Source organism: Bidens hawaiensis, unplaced genomic scaffold, assembly GCF_021521415.1.
Source record: "Bidens hawaiensis isolate Kalapana, Puna unplaced genomic scaffold, B.hawaiensis_p1.1 tig00023395_1, whole genome shotgun sequence".
Lineage (NCBI taxonomy): Eukaryota > Viridiplantae > Streptophyta > Magnoliopsida > Asterales > Asteraceae > Bidens > Bidens hawaiensis.
In genome coordinates this window covers 49,064-57,600 of record NW_027493665.1, presented here as the reverse complement: position 1 = coordinate 57,600, position 8,537 = coordinate 49,064, and the positions used below count along the sequence as shown (strand labels likewise).

The 8,537-nt window shown below is 31.5% G+C and overlaps 1 pseudogene across 1 annotated transcript; it reads left to right on the top strand.

The window, feature by feature from the left end:
• Positions 1-5,629: 5,629 nt before the first annotated feature.
• Positions 5,630-8,195, top strand: LOC143567377 (caffeic acid 3-O-methyltransferase-like; annotated as a pseudogene). Its single transcript, XR_013141403.1, has 4 exons — positions 5,630-6,030; positions 6,955-7,267; positions 7,672-7,736; positions 7,831-8,195. The product of XR_013141403.1 is annotated as a caffeic acid 3-O-methyltransferase-like (transcript).
• The last annotated feature ends 342 nt before the right edge of the window (positions 8,196-8,537 follow it).

Here is an 8,537-nt window from a genome sequence, read left to right as displayed (position 1 = left end):
ATTCTTCCATTGTGAAGGTAAGTTAGATTCATTTGTGTGAAGGGAAGTTTAGATTCATTTAACATTTGTTAAATGTTACTTTTTCTTGTTAATTGTTTTTAATGTTGTTAATTGTTAAGTTATTTGTTAAATTTTATTTTTAATCTGTTAGTTTTTGTTAGTTGTAATTTGTTAGTTTGTAATTGTTGATTTCTAATGACAGTGTCTTTTTTAGTATTTTATCGCATTTTATTATGTAATGGAACTGACTCGAACCTCGAACCGACCCGGAATTTTTTAAATAGATTCGAAAGTCAATTTAAAAATCAAACGTTGATAAGGTGCTTGCCCCTTTGAGCCCGAACCAACCCAATGGAAAGTAGGGCTGCACTTTTACCCGAAAACATAACCCGAGAAAAGACCAACCCAAACCCGAACCGAAATAATTCGGGTTGGTTCCTGGATTTGATTTCTAATTAGAAATACAATTCATGGCCCTTATTAAATCAGCTTAATATGATCATAAAGTGTCATTATTAAATCAGCTTTTTACTATCATAATACACATTCTCAAACAATCTTTATTTTTTCATATTATTACTTACTTTTATATTTATTTAATTCTTAATATTATAAAATATTTCATTTTATATATTATTATTATTATTATTATTATTATTATTATTATTATTATTATTATTATTATCGCCATGATCTCAAGTTCTATTGTAGTGTTTGAACTCAGTGACTCCGGTTAATTCAATATCACAGTAGTCTTCTGGCCTACTGTGAAACAACGGCGCTCTCCAATTTGAGAGTTATGGTAAAAAAAAACAAAAAAAACTTCGTACCTACTTTTATACAGTGTATTATAAAATTATGTAAGTGTACTATTGAATCACTGATATTGATGTGTGTAGAGATATAGCTCATACAATATACATGCAGAACATACACTAAGAGATAACATGCATTCAGTTAAACTATCAATTATAAGAACATACTGTAAACACCAAAGATTACGTAGATATAACATATTTGTCCGTCCCAAAAAAGGATAATGTATTTGTAAAGGGGAAATTCCCATAATAGCTCTTTCTAGGAGAGAAAAAACATAAACTAGCTTAAAATCCTTAAATATTTTCAAAATAGCCCACTAAATTTGGACTGAGACGACACATAAGGAAAATATCCGACGAGATCTTTAAGCCAATAGATATTTGACACGTGTAAAGTTTTTCTGAAAATCCAACGAGATATTTGAAAATATTGAAGGAGCCGTCCATATTTTCCACTAAATCTTCAACTAATAAAGCAGTCTTGCCTGATGGTTTAATTATGTTTCCTACCAGATCCCTTCAAATTCCAAAAACATGAAAAATTGTGCATTTAAACTCAGCCTTTCAAGACGCATTTGCATTGAATTTGTACCAAGGAGACCATCATTTTGAAAATATTAAGGGACCCGTCCATGTTTCTCACTAAATCTTATTCTCAAAAGTTGTCTTGCAAGATGATATTTTGAGGTTTCCTACACGATCCCTACAACTTTTAAATGCATGAAAAATGTGTCTTTCAAGACGCATTTGTGGTAAATTTGTATAAGGAGACCATAATTTTGAAAATATTGAGGGACCCGACCATATTTCTCACTAAATCTTATTCTCAAAAGCTTTTTTGCCAGACGGTTTTTTAAGGTTTCCTACTTAACCCCTACAACTTTTAAACACATGGAAAATGTGTCTTTCAACTTAGTCTTTCAAGGCGCATATGTGGTGAATTTGTACTAAGAAGATGAGGTTTTATGTAATATCTTTTGGGCCTCTCCATATTTTATAGTATATGTAGAATCTCATCTTCCTTAATCATCCACCTTCTCTTCCACAATCATGTCACTAACACTTGTTCTTGAATCAAAAGTGAAATGTTGTGTTACTTTAAACCTAGCTTCAAGTAAATCAATTAGCTTGGAATGGTTGATGTTTGAAGCATTACTAACACCTCCCCGTTTATAGTTTATTGGAACATAATCACAGCTTCCATTACTGATTTGCCAGTTACCATCATAACAAACAACATTATCAAATTTCATGGAAGATGAAGGTTTAGGGTTGTATGAAAGTTTATATATATATAAAGGAGGAAGAAGAAGATGAAACATATATTTGTATATGAAAAATAATGAGAGCTATATTCATTGGAAGATGATCATCTCGGAGTAGACGGAATTACCTAAAATCTTGTCGGTGTAGACAGAATAAAAATTAATCTTGTAGGTGTGGACTAGAGTTCAACTCATAAGAAATAAACCACTAGCTCGTCTCCTTGGTACAAAATGTGTCTTGAAAGACTAGTTTAAATACATAATTTCCATGTTTTTTGGAATTTGAAGGGATCTGGTAAGAAACATAATTAAATAATCGGGCAAGACTGTTTTATTAGAAGAAGATTTAGTGAAATATGGAAGGCTTCCTCAATATTTTCAAATATTTCGTTGGATTTTCAGAAAACTTTATACATGTCAAATATTTATGGCTTAAAACTCTCGTCGTATCATTTCTCTATGCATCGCCTCAGTCCCAATTTAGTGGACTATTTTGAGAATATTTGAGAATTTTGGGCTATTTTATGTTTTATCTCTCCTAAAAAAAGGTATTATGAGAATTTTCTCATTTGTAAAACATGACATAAAGTTATTACTATTTTATTTGAATATGCAATTAATAAAACCTTAAAGTTATATAAAGTCAAAAACGTAGAACTATTAAAGTGATAGCTGGTATACTTTGGTTCGATTTTTATATCTCACGTCACTTCATGCATAGAAATAGACCAAGGGAAATAACTATAAAGTAATACCATGTAAAACATGACATAAAGTTATTATTACTTTATTTGAATGTGCAATTAAAAAAAGCTTAAAGTTAATATAAAAGTCAAAAACATAGAACTACAGAAGTGGTACCTCGTATACTTTGGTTCGATATTCATCTCATGTCGCTTCATGCATAGAAATAGACCAAGGGAAATAACTATAAACGAATACCATATGGCGATCTAGTGGGTGCCATTCCATCGGAGTGGTCATTCACATGGCAAGTGATAGATGACCCGGCCTTTGGCCTGGGTTCTAATCCTGATGCCGCCTGGATTTTACCTTTTGTATCCAGACTCGTGCTGGTTAACTCGACTGTCGTGCCTTCGGGCGGGTTGGGGCTGTGGGGTTTTACCAGGAACGTCCAAGTCAAACTCGGATGCCAGCGTGGATCCGGCTAAGACAACATGGTCTGACCTGAGTGGGGTGGTGGGGCTCCTCTCGTAGGAATTGTGATTACCCTTAATTGAGAAAGTCACCGTTCGAAAAAAAACATGACGATCTAATTTAATTCTAAGAATTAATTACAACATTATTATAAATATGAATTAATCTTAAAGATAAACCTATTTATCTCTAAACTATAAAATAAAACAAGCCCGGATATATTTCTCATAAATACTCTATCTTGTTTGTCATGCCGTCTACTCTAAACATCATCATGGTAATGACAATGACGACTTATATTCTTTTGACAACGGTAATATAAGATTGATACCTAGTTATTTTTGTATAAATCATAAACCAAACTAATCAACATGCATGGTTTAAACATTTACAATTAGATCGACCATTTTTATTTTTATTTTAAAAAAAAGGCTACTTTGAAACAGTACCAATAACCACTTTTAGACAGCTTCACTAGTTTGACCCAAACCATAAACATTTATAATATCTAGATTACCTGACAACTAAAATGTTGTAGATAATCTCATTAGATCATATGTTGCTAAATAATATATGAACCTTATGACACCTCCGTTTTTTCCCGGCGTGTAACGCCCAATTCTGTGATATACACTCACCTTTAGAAACACAATAAAGTTAAATACTTCATGATTATTATTTACTAGGTTAAATACCCGTGTAATACGGGTTGATATAAAAAAAATTATTTAAATATAACATATATCAAATATAAAAAAATATGTTCAACAGATATTAAGAGATACTATATGGTAAAATAAATTGCTCATTACATAATATAAATATAAAAAGTTGTTAGAAAATTCATAAACACGGTTATTAAAACTTAGTAGTTTCACATTGTTTGTGCTTTTAAATCTAAATAATGCAACACATAACTGGTCATGAGTTAAAATAAATTGTCTATAAACAAACCAACCATCAATAGTGACTGGCATTTGTTTTTATTAATCTTTATTGCAAAACAAAAATAAAGTGAAATTTTTGTTCTTTGAAATTAATCATTTTATCTAAAGATGTTAGATTTTTCTTTTTAAGAGTAAAATTGTGAGTTCCAGTATTATTTCCGGATATGCTTTTCGCTTCTATAACACGGTTATCATATTGTATTTTCACATGTACTTCAGGCATAACCTATGACTTGACAATCTTAGATTTTGAGGCCATTTAAAAATGAATTACTCTTAACACAAATTTATGGTTTAAACTTCAAATAATAGTCTAATAAATATACTAAACCGGAAAATATCACTAAAAACATGTTTTTATTTGAATTAAACGGATATCTGAATAATCCGAACAATCCGAATTTTTAAAAATTCCATATCAGAATCCGATCTGAATCTGAATTAGTTATTCGGATATTCGGATTGATCCGATCTGAATAAGAATTCGGATCGGTTTATTTAGGTTTCGATTTCGGTTTTTTTCGAATTTCGGATTTCTTGAATACCCCTAGTTTTATCCTCCTGAAAAACCAAACATGCATGTAATCTAGTGTTTATATATTTTGTGGATTTTTACTATGATGAACTTAACATAAATTATGAGTTGATGAATAGTCAATTAAAAAAAGAAGTTGTATGTATCTATTTCTTTAAACCATCATGTGGACCGAAACTCATTATAATCACAAACTATTTTAACCTGAACCATGCTTGATATTTTAATCGCTTAAAAAAACCGCTCGTTTAAAGTAACATAAACACTGCGAATACATCAATAGTGAATATGTCTTTTAAGGGTTTGAAAGAAAAAACTTGTAATTTAGTAAATATCATATATATTTAATAAGTTAAAATTTATTGAAATTTAATTTTGATATTAATCTTGTCTCTTCATCCAATAATATCATTTCTTATAAAACCTTAACATTAATTAGCTAATATAATAAATTTAAAACCTTAGTTTTTTTTAATGAATATTCAAAATCATCGTGAAAGTTAGTTAATTATAAAAATCAAATATTAATAACTAATATAATATATTATATAAAACAATGTAATATACTTATGGTGGTATTAAAATTTTAAATCAGAAAAGAATTATTAAAAAGAGAAATGAAGATTAAGAAGAAAAAAAATGAAATAAAAAATTATTAATAAGAAAGAAAAATATATTTAATACGAGGAAGAAAAGGGAAAATTTTGTAAGAATCACCATGATAATTCTAAAAAGCTTTATTTATTAAATAGTATAGATATAGATTGGTGAGGTGTTAGAGACTTGCCCATCCACAAACAACAAAGAATAATACTGTTTTGAGTGTTATATATATGTTATTGGAATTAAAGTGAAAATAAATTTATATAACATCACTCAAAACAAAGGTTCACCACATCACTTCCTTCAACCATGGACTCTTACAAGATGTCCGAAGAAGAGGAAGGGCTATTTAGAGCACATCAAATCAATGAGCGCATAGTTCTTCCTATGGTTGTTAAAACCGCTATAGAACTTGATCTCTTTGAGATCATGGCGAAGACTCCTGGTGCCCGCTTCTCTTGTTTTGACATTGCTTCTAGTCTTCCTAAAAGAACCGACGAAAGCCCGGCATTAATTGAAAGGATTCTTCGGTTTCTCGCGTGCTACTCGGTGCTCACATCAACCGTAGTAAAGGATGGCCAAGGAGGTTCTAAGAACTTGTATGGCATGACAGCCCTATCCAATCATTATGTCCGAAGACAAGATGGAGCCTCTCTTGCTTCATCAGTTCTTCTTATCTATGATAAAGTATTCGTTGATTGTTGGTTAGTTATCCATATTTGCATCTTAATATCTTTTATATATATATGGACTATGATAAAGTATTTCTTGAGGGGATAACATGTGAAACAAATAGTTAAATGATTGTTGTAGTTCACATGCAATTGTCTTTCTTCTTCACTCCCCCCCCCCCCACCCCCACCTCCCCTCTTTTACAAATAGTTAAATGCTTTACGACTCAAAAAGGGGGTATTACTATGCCAATCTTACTTTAACCCATTCATGTTTTAGACGTAATGTGATATTGTGAAATAGTATGATACGATATGACATAGCATAGCATAGTACAAAGTAACATAACATATAACGTAACATAACATAATGATTTAGCTGTAATATTACGAAATATAGTATAATGTCGTGTAGTCTAGTGTGGTATGGCGGTGTACATGGGTATACTTACATTTTCTACATACACTATTTTGTTATACTATATATGGCATGCTTGCATTTTGATATACTTACATTTTCGTATAATTGTATATTTTGAACTAATTGATGTAACAACATTATATGCAATTGCTTTAAAATTAAAAAATTGATTAAAAAAACCATATTGTATATAATCACAAAAAGATGAAAGCGTGTTGCTTCTGATGCAAATCATCACCTAAAATAAAATGTTTACAGAACTATTATTATGTATACAGTGTTATCCAAACATTTTAAAATATACTATTTTGGATATTCTAAATGCTTGGTTAAGTACCTATGACTTTACTTGTCTACCTAATTAAAATCTTTAATTTACAAATTTTAGTGAGTTGCAAATGGTTTTAGTAATTATTAGTTTAAACTTTAAATTGTTTGGTATGTTTCTTTTATAGCTATTTTATAAAAAAGTTTACCTAGTTAAACCTATATTAATGAAATAGTTTTTTTATGATTGACCCATTTACTTGGGGCAGGTATCACCTGAAAGATGCAATTGTTGAGGGAGGGGTCCCATTTGACAAAGCTCATGGGGGTAAATGCATTTGAGTATCCTGTAAAAGACCGTAGATTCAATGAGGTGTTTAACAAGTGCATGTTCGACAACACAAAAATGGCGATGAAGATGATTCTTGAGAAGTACAAGGGATTTGAAGGGGATCAAAGAGTTGGTAGATGTAGGTGGCGGTTTAGGTGCTAATCTTGAGCTTATTGTTTCCAAGTACCCTACTATTAAGGGGATCAACTTTGACCTGCCTCATGTTATTAAGGATGCACCTCCTTATCAAGGTATGTGTTCAATTTCATAAACAGATACACATTCATAGTATCATGTATCATTAACAAATCGTAACCGGTCATAGGTGACCTAGCTTATCTTATACAGAATCAATTACAACCTATAGCATCAACATTGATCGCATGTGGATAATCTATGCTTTTTGTATCTGTATGATTTTACTTTGTTTTGTGAAGAAAGTGGTCTTAACATGTCTTGCATTTTATATTCGTATATGTATATGATTTTACTTTGTTTCTTGAAGAAAGTGATCCGTAAATTTGTAATTCGTGTCAAGTCTTGTTACTTGATTATTAATAACTGGTTAGAGTTGTTGTTACCAATGGTCCTAGTTTGTTGGATATATTCCTTTTATCAAAGGATCTAATGATAGTTGGTTGATTCTCTTGACTAGGTGTGGAGCATGTTGGAGGAGATATGTTCCAAAGTGTTCCTAAAGGAGATGTTATTTTCATGAAGGTTGGCACATCAACTTCTTTTTTTAATATAATGCTTGTTTAAATAATAATCTTTTCTTTCTGTTAAATAACTTTAGTGATTTACTTCTTTTTAGTGGATACTTCATGACTGGGGTAACACTTATTGCGTCAATCTTCTAAAGAACTGTTGGGCAGCATTGTCGAATGGTGGTAAGGTGGTGGTAGTGGAATCAATCATTCCTGACCTTGAAAGTGATTTAAGTTGTATTGATGAAGCTTCTAAGAGCGCCTCGGTGGTGATATGATAATGTTGATTGCTAACCCCGGCGGCAAAGAGCGAACCGCAAAAGAATTCAATGTGTTGGCCAAAGAGGCTGGATTCACTTCTATGGAAATTGGCTGTGGGGTCTCCAATTTTTGGGTCATGGAGTTTTACAAGAATATCTAACTTATATATCGAATGTAATGGTTGTGTAAGACGATTTGAAGTTTGGACCTAATATTTAAGTTCCTTCTATATATATTTTTTTTTAATCAAAATAATCGAAGTTTTATATAATTTACTATAAAACGATTACAATAAAGTGGCAGGCAAACGGGCAACAAGCTGCGCCGCAACCCCCTTTTGAACAGCAAAGCCAATCCTGCTAAAAACGAAGCTTTGAGACCTAGAAGCTGAAGAGGTTCCGTGTACGACGCGCTGAACCCTACTCAAAAATTTCACAACCTCTGGAGCCAGAAAACCAAATGTATCAAAGGCAAATGGTAGAAAGACATGTTGATTATCTAAACAAGCTTTCTCGTGTTTAACAACTTTGCCCGATTCAGCCTTCAACGCAGC